Source organism: Sceloporus occidentalis, unplaced genomic scaffold (genome assembly GCF_023333645.1).
Source record: "Sceloporus occidentalis isolate IW3139 unplaced genomic scaffold, rSceOcc1.0.p SCAF_5, whole genome shotgun sequence".
NCBI classification, from domain to species: domain Eukaryota; kingdom Metazoa; phylum Chordata; class Lepidosauria; order Squamata; family Phrynosomatidae; genus Sceloporus; species Sceloporus occidentalis.
In genome coordinates this window covers 138,403,283-138,422,306 of record NW_028316985.1, presented here as the reverse complement: position 1 = coordinate 138,422,306, position 19,024 = coordinate 138,403,283, and the positions used below count along the sequence as shown (strand labels likewise).

At 38.7% G+C, this 19,024-nt stretch overlaps 1 long non-coding RNA gene across 1 annotated transcript in view; it reads right to left on the bottom strand.

Moving 5' to 3' along the window:
• Positions 1 to 12,558: 12,558 nt before the first annotated feature.
• The window catches only part of LOC149312880 (uncharacterized), a 109,733-nt gene continuing 103,267 nt past the window's right edge, over positions 12,559 to 19,024 (bottom strand). Inside the window, exon 3 of the long non-coding RNA XR_016281440.1 lies at positions 12,559 to 12,637. This is a non-coding gene — a long non-coding RNA (uncharacterized LOC149312880). The remainder of the gene's footprint in view (positions 12,638 to 19,024) is intronic.

Here is a 19,024-nt window from a genome sequence, read left to right as displayed (position 1 = left end):
CCGTTTTCTCTGGATTCAAACTGAGTCTGTTTTCCGTCATCCAGCCCATTACCGACTCCAGACAGGCAACGAGAGGAGAGATGCCATCCTTGGTCACTGAATCAGTCGGAGACATAGAGAAGACTATTTGGGTGTCATCAGCGTACTGATAACCCCGCGCCCCGTGCCTCCGGATGATCTCTCCCAGCGGTTTCATGTAAATGTTGAAAAGCATGGGGGACAGAATGGCTCCTTGAGGAACACCAGATGTAAGGGCCCTCTTATCGGAGCACACATCCCCCAGCTGCACCATCTGGAACCTACCTGAGAGGTAGGAATGGAACCACTGGAGTGCAGTACCCCCGATTCCCAACTCCCCCAGGCGCTCCAGAAGGATACCATGGTCAATGGTATCGAAAGCCGCTGAGATGTCCAAAAGCACTAACAGGGACACGCTACCCCTGTCCATGCCTAGATGAAGATCATTGACCAAGGAGACCATGGCGGTCTCAACCCCATATCCTGCCCGAAAGCCGGTTTGAAATGGGTCTAGATAATCCATCTCATCCAAGATTGATTGAAGCTGAATTGCAACCGCCTTCTCGATCACCTTCCCTAAAAATGGCAGTAGCGATACTGGCTGATAATTATTATGCATCAGGGGGTCGAGGGAGGGTTTTTTTAGCAATGGTTTTACAGTGGCCAATTTTAAGCTAGATGGAAATTGCCCATCCCTCAGTGATGTATTAATTATACGGTGTAACATGGAAGTTACTACCGTTCCCCCCTGAGCCGCTAGCCATGAGGGACAGGGATCGAGGGAGCAAGTCGTCTTCCTAACACTTCTAAGGATCTTGCCCACTTCCTCGGTACTAACAGACTCAAAATGATCCAGTACAATCGAGTCCACGGACGATCTGGAGACCTCTACTCTGGTATCTGCGCTAATACTAGCATCAAGATCAGCCCTTATCCGAGAGATTTTATCCGTGAAGAAGTTGTTAAATTGGTCACAGCAGGCCTTAGATGGTTCCAAGATAGGGTTCGGGGCAGGAGGGAGCCGAGTAAGCTCCCTCACTACCCCGAACAGATCTGCTGGACGCGACTCCGCGGACGCGATACGTGCAGCATAGAACGAATTCTTTGCTGCATCTATCGCCTCTCCGTAGTCCTCCAAAAGAAGGTCTAGGAGAGCCTTGTCGGCTAGGCGCTGATGTCTACGCCAGTCACGCTCTAGACGTCGCAGCACCCGCTTCCTTGCCCGGAGATCTTCCGTATACCAGGGCTGTTTTTTGGAAGCAGGCCTGAGAGGAAGCATGGGAGCGATACACAGTATAGCCCTGGAGAGATCAGTGTCCCAGATGTTAGTCAGGGCGTCAACAGAATCGCTGTCATTTCCAACCATATAGCCCTCTAGGGCTTCTTGGAACCTTTTGGGTTCCATCAGCCTTCGAGGGTGGACCATCCTAATAGGTCCGCCACCCCCGGGGGGATCTGGGTGGATGCCTTGATTTTTGCCTCTACCAGGAAATGGTCCGTCCATGACAGGGCGGAAATGTTGGTTATTTCCACCCACGGAATTTCCATGTCCGTACAAAAGACCATATCCAGTGTATTACGCGCAGAATGCGTAGGCCCCGTGACCAGTTGAGACAGGCCCATGGCTGTCATGGTATCCATGAACTCCCGAGCCACACCTGGTGGAATATGGTTGGCCGCAAAGGGGATGTTGAGGTCCTCCAGGACCAAAAGCCTGGGGGACTCCAACACCAGCTCCGAGACCAACTGTGTCAGCTCGGTAAGGGAGTCTGTTAGCGCACGGGGTGGCCGGTAGACCAACAGGATCCCTAGACTGTCTCTGGCCTTCAGGGTTAAGTAAATACACTCAATATAGGAAGTTTGTCGAACATGGTTCCTAGATAGAAACAAGGAGGTCTTATGAATCAAGGCAACACCCCCCCCCGCCCACCTAACCTGGTCTGGTCCTTCACTAATTACCCGGCAGGTAGGGCCTGAGCCCACACAGCTTCCCCTTCAGGCCCCAGCCAGGTCTCAGTAATGCAAGCCAGGTCACAGTTGTTATCCTCCAGCAGGTCATGAATGATGTGGGTCTTGTTCTTAATGGACCTGGCATTGCACAGGAGCAGAGACAGGGTTTGTGGTACGGTTGGAATGACCCTCAGATCTCTTTGGTTAGAAGAGGGATAGGAAGGAGGGATAGATATTAAGCCTCGATCTCGCCTTCCCCTGTAACGCTGGTCCACTCTCCTACCGCCATACCTCCCTCTGCCCCACACTACTCCAATAGGAGCCCTGCTCATACCAAGGGAATTACCCTCTGCCTCCCCAACCAAAACACTCCCCACATCCATACCCTCCCCCTTCCCCCCGCAGTACAGCAATGATGGCAGAGAGGAGATATCCCAATCATCCTCTGCCGTATTGCTAGCATGGGTTCGACAGGCAGCAGCAAGAGAGAGTCCTCCTCCGCAGATGGAATATCCCTCCCCCGAAGACTTAGGGAGGAAAGGCTCTGGCGTCCTCCAGGGCCAGCAAGCTGGTTATGAGGGGAAGGCTGCTCTCACCAGCCCCTCCTCTCCTTAAGGGATTCTCCTGGCAAGATTTAGTCAGAGAAAGTTTGCTTTTGCCTCCCACTGAGGCTGAGGAAAGAATGTGACTTGCCTAAGATCACCCAGTGGATTTACATGGCCAAGTGGGGTTTTGAACCCTGGTCTCCAGAGTCATAGTCCAGCACTCAGACCACCTAACCACAATGGCTCCCATCCTTCATATACAACCGGAGAAAATTCCATGACATCCAACAGAAAAATATGTAGACATTCCTACTTTGGATTTGTGCCTTCCATGTTTCTCCTTCTTCCCATCAAACCCTCAATTCATCTGTATTTTAGGGTGTTGATGTGCATGAGTGAACCATTCTAGTGCAACCAAAGGACATCAAGTGAAACACATTGTATAAATATGTGTAGGCCTGATGTAGTTTGCCTGCCCAAATAATTCACACTTCCTTGCAAAGCTTTTTGACCTAGAAATAAGTTTAGGAGTGAAATGTTCATTTCATAAATGTCAAAAGTCTAAAACTATTGCTTTATTTTTCCCATTTACCCAATTCCCAAAGAGTGATGACATAACACTTTTAGGCTAATCAAATAAATAAGTGATGAGAACTGCTATTAATATTTTATTATAGTTCTTAAATAACAAATTTAAATTAGGACAGAATGTAGGAACTTACGTATGATGCAAATAGGACAGCTTCATTTAATCTTTGATGTTGCATACCTTTCAAAATTGCACGAGGTCATGAGTGTTTAGGGCCAACCATCTGAACTTCTTTGATTTTTCACGTCGTCATTACCAGAACTCAGCTGAACTCAGACCCTTGTTACTGCCGTTTCCATCAGAACTTCTCAAGATATATTCTGATTCATTCAACATTGACTGCTTGGATGGACTCTAGAAAGCTGATGTTGTACTCCTAAGAGAGCATTTTAAATACTAATGCCAGAGTGAAGATCAGGTTTATCTAATCACTCCGAGAGTCATAGCTGTGATGGCTGCTTCATTTGGTTTCCAATGTCAATAAAAAACACAAGAATGTAAAATTAAGTGAACTCCAATACATTTGGCAATAGAACTTTGGATTTCTCAGAAAGAGGTGACAAATTGATAAATAAAAGGCTTTTTAAAAAGTAAATGGAATATTTTATATTCAGTAAATATTCATCATATTCACCCAAGGGTGATTTACAATATAAATGCAAACATAATCACATAAGGCATTTAAAGGTGACAAAGAAATAACATAATACATAATCAAAATTAGCAAATAGAAGAGCAAAGTAAAAGCAATGATATTCCAGCATTTACATTTCAGGTAAATTCAAGACACTAAAAAAAAGATATCAATGAAGTAGTTACTGAATGGAATCCAACAGTTCTGTCCTCCTCTCTTTTCTAACTTAGAATATTTGACATTTGGATACTTGATGTGGTTGTTAACCAGCATCAGATTTGATACATGTTGTTTAGAAGATGTATTTTCAAGCTAAGTTAGTTTATCTCTCCAAGTTCTTTTGTATCTTATGTAAAATTTTCAGGGATATATAATACTATTTGAAACCTGTATTTATTTGAATGTTTTTAATTTCACTGGATAAGATATTATTTTTTAATTTTTTTAAAAAGGATTAGTCAGTCTTATAGGTTGTGGCTCATAATACAGACAAACCTCAACAAGAGAGCTATTATAACCAGCTGGAAAATCCCTGAAGTCCAAAAGTCCAAAAAGTCTGCTGGATCACTCAGGCATCAGAAACTGACCACAGGAGAGACAGAAACTTTCTGCTTTCATAACAATTTAGAAGATGCCAGGATCTCAGACTCCACAGGTAATCTGGCCATGACAAAGGACTTGCCACCAGTACCATCACTTCCATCACCACACAAACCATTCCAGTTCCAATTTGAACAGAACAAAAAATTGAACATATGAACTGCTCTATATGTATGCTCAAAATGTGTTAGACTACACTATGGGTAGTAGAACATTATAATAAGCCCTGAAACATTATAATGAGAAGGTCTTCAGCGTGAATACTGAGATCTCCTGCGATAAAATCCTGGAGAAATTCAGAACCACTTGGAGTCAACCATGGAATCAGGTAGACTTTGGAGAGGTGGAATATAATACAATAAAATTTCCCAACTATTCCTAATATAGTGGGTCCTTGGTGTCCATTGATCAATTGTGGTTTGATTCCAGGATCCCCAATGGATACCAAAATCTGTGGATGATCAAGTCCCAAAGGGCATAGTAAAATGCCATCCCTTATATAAAATAGCAAAATCAAGGTTTGCTTTTTGGATTTTTTTTTTGGGGGGGGGGGTGAGATATTTTCATGCTGTGAGTGGTGGAATCCATGGGTGTGGAAAATTCATGGACATGGATGTTAGCATCAAGTATGTACACTTCACATGAGAAAAGCCCTCTCACTGTAAATTTATTTTTGAGGATATTTTTGCTTTGGCATGACTCTGCAGACCACAGTCCAATTCCCAGTTTGGCCACAAAATCCACTGGGTGACCTTGGGCAAATCACATTCTCTCAGCCTCAGGAGGAGGCAATGGTTCCTTCTCTGAACAAATCTTGCCAATAAAACCCCATGATAAATTCACTTTAGGATTGCCATAAATCAGAAAATACTTGGAGGCACATAATAACAATATGTTGCTGATGTAGGGAAATATATATATTTTTAATATTCCACATTTATCCCAGCACAGGATTCATTTTGGTTCACAATACACCCTTCCTTCCAACATTAAAGGGGAACTTTTGTTTGTTTAATTGATTGCTTTTGTTTGTTTTTGCTTATGCTTCCTTGACTATCTCAGAAAATTAACAATATCTGGATAAGATTGTAGTTATTGATAATATGCAAAATTGTACATAGTTATTTCAATTTATCTATTGAAAGGGGAAAGATTAGCCAATTATTTATGTAGTTGACAACCATACATGTCCAAATGTTCCCATGTTTATTTAACTAACTCTGGAGTCAGAACTAACTGGTGAGGAAACCTAAAAATGCTTGCTATGAGCATAAGAGGAAATGACAGACGCTGGTTAGTGGGTACCGAAGGATGTCAAGAGGTAACACTAGCCTCCACTTTAGTCAATAAGGAAATCTCTCACTTGATGTCATTACTGTTTAGATTTCACCTTATGCAAGTAAGGTGACTGTTGGGAATTGTAACAAATAATGTAATCAATGTTGTTTATCCACAAATGCTGTGTAAGTGCCATTTTGAGAAAGCAGACAAGTATATTGCTTATGTGCCTCAAAATCCAACAGTGACTTCTTTACTCTGTACTATTCAACTGCTATATATGTAGTGCAAGATTTTCATTGTTTATAACAACAACAACAACAACAACAACAATAATAATAATAATAATAATAATAATAATAAATTTATTTATATTTCCCACCTCTTCCTGCAGATCAAGACGGGATTACAACCTGATAAGATACACACAATAGTACAAGCAATAAAATACAAACAACAACAATTCAGATAAAAAGCTAAATCTTATCATAATGCAGTAATAATTAACAATAAAATTCCTCAACATTCATAAGCAGAGGGGTAGAGCATAAGAGTAGATGGTTGTCCTATGCCAGGTCAGATGGATATGCCTGCCAGAGGAGATCTGTCTTGACTGCCTTCTTAAAAGCATCTAAGCTGGTAATAAGATGGATCTCATCTGGCAGGTCATTCCATAGTTTTGGAGCAGCAGAAGCAAAGGTTCTTTGGGAAGTCTTTAAATGATGGTTCCGATGTCTGGAAATTGGGTAAGTCATTGGTACTTCATCGAATTGCACTACCTACCTGTACTACAAGTACTAGACTTGCCTAGTTAGTCTTTTTTGTTATTTTGTTATTCAGTTTAGAGACTTTCTGTGTGTAAGGGTGCATGCCCTACATTGCACTACTTCTCTACACTCAGGAAGCAGCAACATTGCTTGGGAGTACTTCTACATGCACTCTGTCAGTGAATTCCATGGCTTGGGGTGCATCTGTACTGTAGAAACAATGCAGTTTGAGACCTCTTTAACTGCCATGGTACCATCCTACAGAATCCCAAGATCTATAGTTTTGTAAGGCACCAGCACTATGGCAGAGAAGGATAAAGACCTTGTAAAGCTACATATCCCAGGATTCCATAGATTGGAGCTACATCACTTAAGGTGATGTCAAACTGTATTATTTCTACAGTGTAGATGCACCCTTGGAGTTCTGGTTCATTAGGTATTCCCTTTCCTGCGCATGGATAGCCTACCCACAGTGGTTCATGCACAGATAATTTCCAAAAAGACTACTGCAATGCACAGTATGTGAAATGATCTTGACAACAGCTTGGACATTTCAGCTTGTACAAAATGAAGCAGCTAGACTGCTTACCAGAACATTGTATAGAACCCATATAATAATTGTTTTAAAAGAATCACACTGTCTGCCTATGTGTTTATATTCTAAACATGATATTAAAAACCTAAATGGCTTGGGATCTCAATAGCTGAAGGAATGTCTCCCCCTACTTAAGGACTCTGATCTTCTCCAAAAGCCTTCCTCTGTGTCCCACTGGGGCAGGGAGGGAATTCAATTGGGAAAGATTTGGTACAAGGCCTTCTCTTCTGTGACATTCCAGTTGTGGAATACTCTCCCTTTACAGATTAGTTGATGTTACCTTTGCTCTGTTGCCATGTTAAAACTTGGCTTTTCATTAATGCTTTTGAAGCCTAATAAATTTCATTCATATCCATTCATGTGCATGGTTTTAAACTTGTTTAACTTGTCTTAACTTTTTTAATTGTCCTAGATCCTTTTAGTCTGTTTAAATTAATCTCTTTTAAAATGATTTTATGTATATGCCACCCTGCAATCCCCTGATATATGGAGGGATATAAATATTTTAATTTCAACCAATATATCTTATATCATTTCAGATGTCTTGGCTGAAGAAGCTCTACCTTCCTCAGCCTAGCAGATGGGTAAGTCTACAATTCTCAGGCCAGGTCTGGGTGATAATTATATTTTGATTTATTTTTTAAATATAAGAACTTACCAAATTTTGCAAAGTTCTTCACTTTTAGAGTGGGAAAAAACTTGAGAGTAAAACAATTATGACATGATTGAAATCATATGTTGCAAACAAGTCCAAAACTGCAGACATCAATTTGACATTTTTAAAATAACTGTTAAAGGTACAATACAAAATAAAAAAGGAAAAGGATGTGTGTGCGTGTGTGTGTGTGTGTGTGTTTTCATATGCAACACAAAATTGTGAAAGCAGTTCCTATATGGCAAAGTAACTCTGAGTGTAAAAAATCAGTGATGGTTGGTGACTTCCATGTTACAAATGCAGCAATTATGCTTTTGGATCTATTCCACATGTATAAATGAGCAGTTCATGGTGCAAGCCTGTCTTGGATAGGTTCCCAACAGAGAAGCCACTGGCAACTACTGCAAAAAGTATAAAGTATCTTTTCAACTAACTGGTCACCCTGCATATTCAGCAAGCAGTACTTCATATTGGAAAACCACAGCTTCTTGCCTTGCCTTTTAATTCTCGTATGTTAACACTACACTTAGCTGATGTCACCCTTTTTACAAGCTCAGTTTCCAGCAGATGGCAATGACAGGTGGTGCTCTGCCAGCCCTCCCTGTCTTGACAGAATTTATCCTATACTTCTACCTACATGCATCCTTGGCAGTGAAATGACATACTTATGGGCATCTTTCACTCTTGGCTATACAGCACTCAGCATAATTTCCCCAGCCTTGTATTGGTCTATGCTCCAACAGCTGGAAGGATACAGAAATCAGAGTGTCCATTTGGTCGGCTAATCTGGATTGTTCCTGTTTTTAGCATAGGCAATGTACATATTATATGGATGAGTAAGCAAGTAGAGCCTGTAGCAACAATAAAACACAGTGCTGTGAAGCAGAATCCAGTATTTAGATTGCTAGATATAATTGCCATCATGCTACATATATATATATGAGGGGGACTGGTGTTCACCTGTATGTTCTGTCCATCGATTTTCAATGATATTTTTTAAAAGGGAGTTTAATCAACTGTTATGGATTTATCATTGACAAGCATTTGCTTAGGAAGTATCTTATTGATTTCTTAACTGAACAGTCACTGTCCATTCTTGCTAATATGTCCTGTCATTATTAATGGCCTTCCTACAAAGAAGAAAATTCATGAGATGCAGAACAGTATTTGTCATATAAATAATATGACATACTCTGAATATGTATCTGATTCTATGACTAACTCATGCTTAAGTTATACTCCTAGCACCAAGCAACATGAACCTTGTGAGAATTAATATTGCAAAAACCTTTCAGCAAAGTCTGACTATGACACTAGAAGTGAAATTCAAGTATTATTTTGAATCAAACTTCTCTGTTACAAATTAGGTTCACTTTGTGTCTGTCCCAGTAAAAGTGAAAGACCATGAAACTCCAAACAAGCCCCAAAGGAAGTTAACCTTTGGCACAAATCCAGAAGAAAATAGAATTATCTAGGTTCTCAGGTTGTCAGACAGGGTCTCGTCCAGCTCCAGGTCACATTCCTAGAGGCAATGAAAACAGTTTTTTAAAAATGTTTGTTCAGCTGAGTACCTATACAGTGGAGCAATGCTATTAAGTGCCCAGCCTTCCCGCATCCAGCTAAGGATGGTTTTAAGCCATCTTCTGCTACTTACCAATGAGCTTGATCCAGACTGCCTCTCATGTTTCCTCCAAAGTAAAACAGAAAAGATCTGTTGGCTACACTCCATGCATTTTACACAGCATGTAGTTTAACACTTGTAGAGGAATCAGAGCCCTAGGGCAATTGGAAATGACAGAGCTAAGGATTCTAGTTTCTGATTTCAGAGTGCATCAGAGGGGGTGTTGAATTCTCTTCTTCTGGATTTCCTGAAGAATTGTCTTCTTCAGACCAAACCCAAAAATGATCTCGATAAAAAGCTCACTGATGAACTTACACAGAGCTGTCCTCTGCTTCTGCAGTTTTGTCTGGAGCATCTTTTACAGGAGTATCAATTGGAAAATATTAAAACAAGGATTTAGGTTTCTGAGGACTCTAGAAATCTTCTTCAAGTGTGTGATCATAGCTGCTTAGAAGGAAGGGACAGATACTCGTTATGCCATCACAGTTTCTTGCACAGAAATTTTACCAGCCCCGCTGACACTGTTGGTTACAGAGTCTGATTCCTGGCTCAAATAAACTGTCAACAGAATGTTAATGACACTGTTTTTCTGCTTTAAGGAATTACTGGATTGACTCAAAGACCAAATGCTTGATCATCTGTACCAAAGCATAGGTTCAAAGAGAGGTTAAAAGATTTTTATGTAGTGCTTTCAGCAGGTCTGTTTGTTAAGAATTGGAATAAGAATACAAAGTGCTCCATCACGAACTACTTAAGGGCAGAGCGAACATTTGTTAACTACCAGGTTATCATGTCTAAGAAGGAAATGAGGAGAGAGATGAACAGTCCATTAGTAAGTTGCTGAGTCACCCACATCTCTTCTAATCTTCTTCCATTTTGTCCACAATATCAGGCAATCAGTCTTGTTTGTTTGGAGTTTTCTTCCACAAGAGTTCACAGCTTGCTGTGGTGTGTGCTGCAGCACTGCATGTCATTTCATGAGTGAGAAAAGCTGTAATGATAATTAGCCACCCAGAACAAGCAGGAAAGCTGTGGATTTACTTATTTATTTATGGTACCCTTCTTGTTTAACTGATAGAATTACTTTGTCTTAAGTAGGTTCAGCCCTGTCTTATAAACACATAAATGTTTTATCATTTTAGAGAATCAATAGGGAATGCAAAATTTACAGACATCATATAACTGTCAAGGCTTCTTTGTACAATGTAAACTTTGTACAATGTAAACTATTAAAAGACTCAACTTTCATTTTAATCAAACACATCCTTTATAAGACTCTTCTTTATATATGGCAAATTGCATTTCCCACATGCATGGTGGGACAGTGGAATGTCTGCATCACTGCCTCTATGAATTAGCCATAAAGTATAAAGAGTCCAGAAGCAACACACATTGTGATGCATGATCCTTACCTATTGAAATCAGGAAGTAAAACTAAAGCCTATATTCCATTTAGTGGTTATGGAAATCATGGGGCTAGCAAATCATGCAACAAGGCAAGGCAGACGGGGGAAAATCTACTGCTGCTTGTGTGTTTAAAAGGGTCATTCTTTTTGCTCAAGTGGTAGCAAGTGGATGCAGCTTCTATGCAGGATCATATCCTGTGGGGAGAATGGAAAATTGTTATATACCAGGCCAGATCATTGGCAATCTAATTCAATATTATCTATATTTGAAATTTTGAGAAAGGGGTCTTCACTAGTACTGAAGATTTGTAAATATTGTTATGGCCCTTCAATTCTACTCTGACATATGATGACCTTGTCCTAAGGTTTTCTTGGCAGGATTTGTTCAGATGAGGTTTGCCTTCCCCAACCTCTGAGGCTGAGAGAGTGTGACTTCCCAAAGGTCACCAAGTGGGTTTCCATGGCTGAGCAGGGAATTGGACCCTGGTTTTCTGAAGTCTAAGTCCAGCTCTCAAACCACTACATACGTTGGTTCTCAGTTGTACTTGAGAAGCTAATAATTAAATCTATGAACATTTTCATTCATGGCAAATTCTTGTAAATATATCATGGAGTCCTGGAGAGTTATGGGATAGAACAAATTTATTCTAACAAGCATTGAGACAAGCCTGAAATCTAACCAAGGGTGCTTTTACACTACTCAGAACTATAATTTCACTTTAACTGCCACGGTTGCACCCTATGGAATTCTGGGTTTTTTGGCGGCACTAGTACTCTGACTGGGAATGCTAACTACCCCTCCCTAAACTGCAGAATGAGACAAAGGGACATACCACCACCACCACCACTGAACAAATGTTGCCAAGAAAATCCCATGATAGGTTCCCCTTAGGGTTGCTGGATGTTGGAAGACAACAACAAACTGCAGATCTAAGAATTCATAGGACGCCTCCATGACAGTTAAAGTGGTATCATAGCATCTAAAAGTGTAATGTGAAAGGTCCAGAGGTAGTACTAAGACTGAAAGCAGGAATAGATACTGAACAGCGCATATTACAAATCAGCAGGAAGAGGAGACTGGTCTCCGTGTGCTTATTGATTGTCAAAATTTATTCTTTAAAAAAATAGTACATATATTTTAAACAATACACTTTGACTATCAAGAAGCAGGTGGAGACCAGTCTCCCTTTTCTGCTAACCACTGAAGCTAGACCAGCAAGCACATTAACACAGCCTCAACCTTGGTGATGATTTCAAATGAGGATAGTTTCCCAAGTGGTTAAAAAAAAAGAAAAGACCCATTGACAAGATATTACTTGCCCCCATTTCAGAACAGTTTCATCATTTGCTGAGTTCAAACAAAGTATATGCCAATTATGTCCAAAATATGCAAAGTTAAAGGTATACACTATCATTTTACCTTCAGTCCTGCCCAAGGTGTTTGCCCTTATTCATGAGTTCAAATTATTTGTATGAAAATTACATTGTTTGTGCATGTATCATCCCTTACCTTTTTTAAAAAAAAGCAAAAGCTCTAGGTGGCAGCAATCCATATATACAAATCTCTGCTTGTTGAAGCCATGCAAGAATCAACAATAAATGGTGACAATGGGTTGGGCAAAGTATGGCCCTCCAGATGTATTTGGATTGAAACTCACAGCTTTTCTCCCCATTGGCTATAGTGGCTAGGGTACTGGGAGCTGCATTCAAACAACATCTGTAGGGCTGTACACTATGCCAGACACCTTTACCAGCTATAAACATCCGTTCACTGACTCTTTTTTTTTTAGAGATATTTCTTTATTAAATTTTACCATCACATCCATCCACAATTACGCTGATTTACACGATTTTATATAATACAATGTAAATGAAAACTTATAACATTTCCACCCGATGTTTTTGGCGTCAATTCTTCCTGTCTTCATAAAAAATAAAACTTCTTTGTGTTGATCTCCTGCTTTCTTACTGCTTCTTGCCTATAAACAATACACAATTCCTTTTCACAAATGGGGAATTTTCAATCAAGTCAAAACATAACATAACAAACTCAAGTAATGCCCCAAGTCAACTTACTTAACATTGTGCATAACTCTTTAAAATCCCCGAAGATATTTATCCAGATAATCCCGTTTAGAACTACGATCATTTAATATCATATACCTGGATTATTTTCCTCCCGTGTAATCCACAAATTAACTCCCATATCCTCAAGTTAATTACATTATTATACAATCCATCTTGCCAGGTTTTCATCCAGACCCCATCTTGTTTGTAGGAATACAGCTACCCGTTCCCATTCCTTGTCAATATTTTTCTTCTTCTCATCACTCAGTTTACATGTAAGTAAATCCATTTGTCTTATGTCACTTAGCTTTGTTAACCAGTCCTCAATTTGCAATTTTTCTTCACTTTTCCAGTGTTTGGCCAGTATCAATCTAGCCAATGTTGTCATATACAAAAAAAACTTCCATACCCTCCTTTCATCCTCCGAATCCAAATAGTAAGTCATATTTAGAAGATAAACCTCTGGTCTTTTCTTATATGTTATACCTAAGATTTTTTGCATTATAGAGTGAATTTCGTTCCAAAACTCTTTAATCTTTTCGCACTTCCACCACATGTGGATTGTTGTACCCTTTTCTTTATGGCATCTCCAGCAAAGATCACTATCTTTTTTAAACATCTTCTTTATTCTAGCTGGGGTATAGTACCACCTATTACTAACTTTTAGGAAGTTCTCTTTTAAGTCCTGACAGCTAGTAAAAGCTTTAGTTCTTTTCCACGCCAATTCCCAGGCGTCCAATGGTATTTCTCTCCCCAGATCCTTAGCCCAATCTATCATAAATTGTTTCACAGGTTCTTTTTCATATTCCCTTTCCCTAAACAAATTATAATATTTAGAGATTTTTTTTCCTCCCTCATCAAAAATTATTTTATCTAAATTCGTCAGCTTTAATTCAATTCCTGGAGTTTCCATATCTTCCACTAATCTTTTCTTAATTTGATAATATGTAAACCAATTTACATATCTTCCTTCCATCAATATCTCTTCTCTGGTTTTTATGATTATATTTCGGGTTTCAGTAGATTTAATTAAATTTTCATACCTCAGCCAATCTTCGCCTGTATCCCACCTGTTTGCGAATGCTTCATGGGTAGATACCCATCCAGGCATTTTAAAATAAAATTTTCCCTTAACCACATTCCAGATTTCCATCAATGCTTTCCTGAAAGGATTGTTTACAAAATCTTTATGAATAGCCATTTTCCTATACCATACATATCCGTGCCAGCCAAATCGTAAATTTTCGCCTTCTAAATTTAATACATATTTATCTTTTAAAGTTATCCAATCTTCCAGCCATATCATACTACATGCCCATCTATAAAGTTTGAAATCTGGCAAAGCGCATCCCCCCCTTTCCTTTTTCTCCTTAAGATTATTCCACCTGATTCTTGCCTTACCTCCTTTCCATATGAATTTTCTCATGTCTTTATTCCAATGGTCTATTACCTTATTACTGATATTTATTGGCAAGTTTGAAAAAAGAAATATAATTTTGGGCAATATTGACATTTTAACTACATTAATTCTACCAAGTAGGGATATCTTTAATTTTGCCCAATTTTCCATCTGCTTTTTAATCCCACTCCACATTGGTTTATAATTATTGTCATACAGATTCGTATTATTCTCAGAAATGATTATCCCTAAATATCTTACTTTGTTTACTATTTCACATCCTGTCTTTCCCCTTAGTATTTCCTTTTCCTCCTTATTCAAATTTTTAGTAATTATAACCGACTTCCCCTTATTTATTTTAAATCCAGATAAATTTCCAAATAGGTTTAATTCTGACCATAATGCTTCAATGTTTTGAATAGGGTCTTCCAACACTACCACCAGGTCGTCCGCATAGGCCTGCACCTTGTATTCCAGCCCTTTAGCTTTAAGACCTCTAATTTTCCGATTTTTCCTAATATTATTCAACAGAAATTCTAGTAGTAGTATAAATATCAGAGGAGACAGCGGACATCCCTGCCTTGTCCCTCTTTTAATATCAAAATCCTGTGTTAATTCCCCATTTATCACTATTCACGCTGTTTGGTTCTTATAAATTTCTTCCACACTTTTAATAAAATTTCTTCCCATATCCATTATCTCTAGTATTTTACGCATAAATGTCCAACTAACACAATCAAAGGCCTTTTTAGCATCCACAAACAGAAAGGCAGCCTTCCTTTCGTTATGCGTATTATAAAAATCCAGAGCATTAACTATAATTCTTACATTATTTTTAATTTGCCTTCCCGGCAGGAAACCATTTTGGTCCTTTTTAATTATCTCTATTAGTATCTTCTTAAGCCTATTTGCCAAAATATGAGCATATATTTTGTAATCATTGTTCATGAGCGCGATTGGTCTGTAATTATTCATTAATTGCTCATCTTTCCCTTCTTTTGGGATCAAAGTTAGAATTGTCTTCCCCCATGATTCTGGCTTTCCCTCTACATGAACTAAATTGAACACCTTATATAAAGCATCTTGCAATTCTGCCGCAAAAATTTTGTAGTACTTTGCTGTCAAACCGTCTTCTCCAGGGGCTTTCATATTTTTAAGTTTTCCAATAGCTTCATTTATCTCTTCTAACGAGATTTCAGCATTTAATTTTTCCTTCTGTTCCATTTTAAGATTAATTTCGTTACACTGTCGTATTACTGAATCTAACCTATCTTCAGTCCATGTTGTCCCTTTTACCTCAAAAAGTTATTTATAATACGCTACGAAGCCTTCTTTTATTTTCTTTTGTTCTGTTACTGTTTTATTATTTTGCCTCATTTTCGTAATCAGTTTTTTCTCGTTATCATGTTTTAACTTATTAGCCAGCCATTTACTTATTTTATTTGCATTTTCAAATTGAGTCTGTTTCAGCTTTTTTAGTTTTATAGCTATTTCTTCTGCAAATTTTTTTATCTAATTGTTCCTTCAAAATTTTAATTTCTTTTTCCAATTTCTTATTACCCCTATTCTGTTGTAGTTCTTGTTCCTTCCTTCTAAGTTCAGTTTTAATTACCTCTTCTAGATGTCTTTCTTTCTTTGTTATTTCTGCCATTTTCTGAATAAATAGTCTTCTTATATAAGCTTTACTTGTGTCCCAAACCACCTTCATTTTATTTTCCTTTCCGCTGTTTTCCTTAAAGAAAAATTTTAGTTCCTTCTTAACTTTATTAATGAAACCTTCATCCTCCAAAACCCGTTCATTTAATCTCCATCCTCTCTTCACTCTCTGACCCGTATTTAGTTCAATCTCTATCAGGTTATGATCGGAAAGGTCCCTTGGCCATATTTCCATACCTTTGATTTTTGTAATGACCGTTTTTGATACCATGAACATATCTAGCCTAGAGTGAGATTTGTGTGCATCCGAGAAAAAGGTATATCCCGCTTTTTCCCCATAACGATATGGCCAAACGTCTATCAGATTAAATTCATCCATTAAATTAAAAAAACTCCTAGGTAATTTCCCCTGTGCCTTTCTTACCAACCTTTTCTTTGAAAGTCTATCTATTTTTGGGTTAATTACACCATTGAGATCTCCTGTCAAAATCAGATTATCCCCATCAATATCTCTCATTACATCACTCAGTTTCCCAAAGAAGTCATCTTTCCTTTCTAAAGGTCCATACACATTGTAGATCAAATATTTAACATCATTTATTATTACCTCCACACATAACCATCTACCATCAGTATCTTTTTTTATTAACTTCGCTTCATACTTATTACTAACAAACATAGCCACGCCTCTTTTCCTTTTGTTAACTGCCGTGCAAAATAAAGTACCCAGTTTGGAATTCCTCAGATATCTTAAATCCCCCTGTTTCATTTTAATTTCCTGCAAGCAAATAACATCAAAATTCCTCTTTCCCAGACAGTGCATCACGTGTCTCCTCTTTTTCTCCTGGCTTATGCCCTTTACATTCCAGGAAATTATTCTGGGACCCATTTTGTCCCTTTACCCAAATATTTATACTCAGAGGTAACACTATTTTCTTATTTCAAGATAGCCCTAACTCACCCTGGCTGTTTAGTTTATAGTCCTTCTCCTATGGCGTCTTCTCCTACTTTTATCCCTTCACAATGTTCTGATACTGAAGGTTCTGTTTCTAAATTGCTCTTTTCTCCTTGCGGTTTCTTTAATTGTTTTTCGTCCTTTCTTTTACTAACACTTTCTCCTTCCCTTCTCTCACCCTCTTCCCTTCTGTGCTTCTCTCTTATTCTTTCCTCTTGTTCTCTAGTATCCTTGCTTAATCTTTCATAGAACAGTTTAGCTTGTTCAATTGAATTAATTTTATATCTCTTCTGGCGATAATTAAATATCACCCCTTCTATTTTATCCCATCGATATAGAATCTCACTTTTCTGCAATAAGATGGTCAAAAATTTGTACTCCTGACGTTTTCTGATAATTTGTAAAGGTAAGTCCTTGTAGATCTCCACTATTTTATCATCCACGATCAGTTTCTTTTCATAGTTTTGTTGCAATATCAATTCCCTCAGTCGCGAGCTAGTAAAGCACACCGTTATGTCTCTATCTAGCTTCCTTTCCTGTGCCACTTTCGAGCTTACTCTAAAGATCTTATCCACCTGCGCCTCCATCAAATCATCATCGATTTCAATATAGTTAGCCAGTATTGGAATAACTTTGTCGTATTACTGTTCACCCTGTTCCCCTTTTAAAACTCTGATTTTTATGGCTCTCTCTCTATAACGGACCTCTTGTAGGAGGCTATTTTGCTGCTCTCTCAATTGTGCTCTCTCTAAATCCTCTGTCTTTTTTTCTAAGTTCTCAGTTCTTTCTATTACCTCTTCCATCTCCAGTTTAATTCCCGAAATCTCTTTTGACACATTATCTAATTTCTTTCCTAGACCCTCTAAGACCTTCTGTACTTCCTCCCTTGATTTTTGTATCTCCTCCCTTATCTCATTCCTACTTTCTTTAGCCTCATCACGGATCTCCTTTTTAAAATTTTTCTTAAATTCCCTTAACTCCTGCAATATTATGTTGTTTATGTCAGGTTGTCCCATTGAGCCTCTCCTGGCCGTCATGCTTCTTGTTTGCATTCAAATTTATCTTTTTTCAGATGGTTTTGCACAAATGCCTCTCACTTTCCCTTACACTTTCCTTTTCCCCATTCAACAATTAAATCCAACAACAATGAGAATAAATCACCAGTATACCAACAGATAATTGAGCAGTTAATTATCAACCACTATTTTTAAAGTAACCTAAGCACCAGAAGGGCTCTTAGGCTCTGGGCTTGACGACTACTATAAAATGCTTTGTACTTTCCAGAGTCACCATTCAATGCTTTACACTTAATTGAGTACTTATGATTCCACTTTGCAAATTGAGTTCAATCTGTCTTTCAAAGTTCTCTAAGGAGTTATTCCACAAATTGCTGTTCGGCCGTTCCTCCTAAAAAGAGCAATTGCCTCACTAAGATGTTATTAAAGACCATACAGCTGCAACGGTTTACTCTTCTTTTTTCTTTACAGCTTTCCTCTGCTGCTCTTCCAGCTCTCTCTTTGTTATAATTCACTCGTGATTATATCTCACACAGGTGTATATCAGTTTCCTTCTCCTGGCTCTTTTAGCAAAGTTCAAATAATATGCAACAGTAGATGCCAAAAATATCAGTAAGGAGCACCACAACAAAAGGCTTCCGTTACTTTCTTAATCCAATGTGTCACAAAATATTTTCTTTTACTGGCAGCTTTTTTCTCTCTCTCTGTCTTCTTTCACTCTTCCATCACACCTCCTAAAGGCTATTCCAAAAAAAAAAGTATTAGTATCTGTCTTTATCCCAACGAGAAAAGGTTGCTCCTCATTAGGCTTTTACTTTAGCTTTTAAACTCCCCTTGTTGGGTAATTAAAGTTCCAAAAAGGAGTTTCCCAGTGTGACAGCATTCCTAAATCCAAATTATAAACGTCCTGGAGTCAGCTCCCACACAGTAGTAAATCAAGGTTTTTAGAGTCTCGAGATTATCTTTTTATGTCTTCCTCCCCTTAGTTTGGAGATATTGCTCAGAAGAATTTAAACCCCAAAGAAAAAATATTTACGCTTTAAACTTCTTCTCCACAAACACAGAAAATCTTGCCGCGTCGGCCAGTGCCTTTCGGCAACAAGAGCAGCAACGAATGCCCTTCGACACCTCTTCCTCCTACTTTCAACTTTCCTTCAAGGTCCGTCTCCAGTGAAGAGGGTTAGGGTCTCCTTCGGGCCTCGTATCTCAAGCCTTGCCCGGCTTGAGATATCCTCCTACTGATAGGCTTGCTGCTATTGAAGTGAATAGCGGT